Here is a 779-nt window from a genome sequence, read left to right on the forward strand (position 1 = left end):
GGTATCATAGGCGCTACGATTGTCGGATGAAGGTGCAAGACCCATCGTTTCGAAGTTAAAAGACAGGGCTACAACAATGTATAAGGCCACTCAGTCCAAATCCCAGCACAATTAAGTCAAATATGCCAAATACCAAACCAGAACCTTAATTGCAGGTTTACAAATTACACTATGCTGTAATCAGTACAACTCAGTCTAAACAGGTCCAAATGCAGAAATTCCAAAGGCATATGGTAGCTAGGACATCAAGATACACTTCATCAGAAGACCTCAACAACCAAATCCAAAGCAATTCCAGTCAAAAGAGACGATTACAGGCGCAGTTCGGCCATCCTGATGAACCCAGAACAACAATAGTAAATTCGACATTTCTCACTCTACACTACTCCAATTGCCCTGAAATTTTACAGGAACCCTTAAAACATCAATACCTACAACTTTCATGTTTTAAGAAAAGGCCAATTCGGCCTATAACCATATGATACAAAACCGGACAGAAAAGGGGGTTATGAAACCCTAACTTTCTCAAATTCCTTCCAAATCCAAAATTGGTTGCAATTACCAATCATATACACCTACTAGAGTCATAACCCCTCATTACCAACCATCATAAATAACCACAACATCATGATCACATTAAACGAGAAAATTCCTCAATAAAATAAAAACTTCACCAATTCATCTCAAACCAAGAAACAAACCACAAATTTCAGCACTTTAGCCACCACTAGGCACAAATTAAGCATCATTAAGTGTAGGAGGAAGTATAATCACCACTT

This window comes from Coffea eugenioides, unplaced genomic scaffold (assembly GCF_003713205.1).
Source record: "Coffea eugenioides isolate CCC68of unplaced genomic scaffold, Ceug_1.0 ScVebR1_3070;HRSCAF=4215, whole genome shotgun sequence".
NCBI lineage: Eukaryota > Viridiplantae > Streptophyta > Magnoliopsida > Gentianales > Rubiaceae > Coffea > Coffea eugenioides.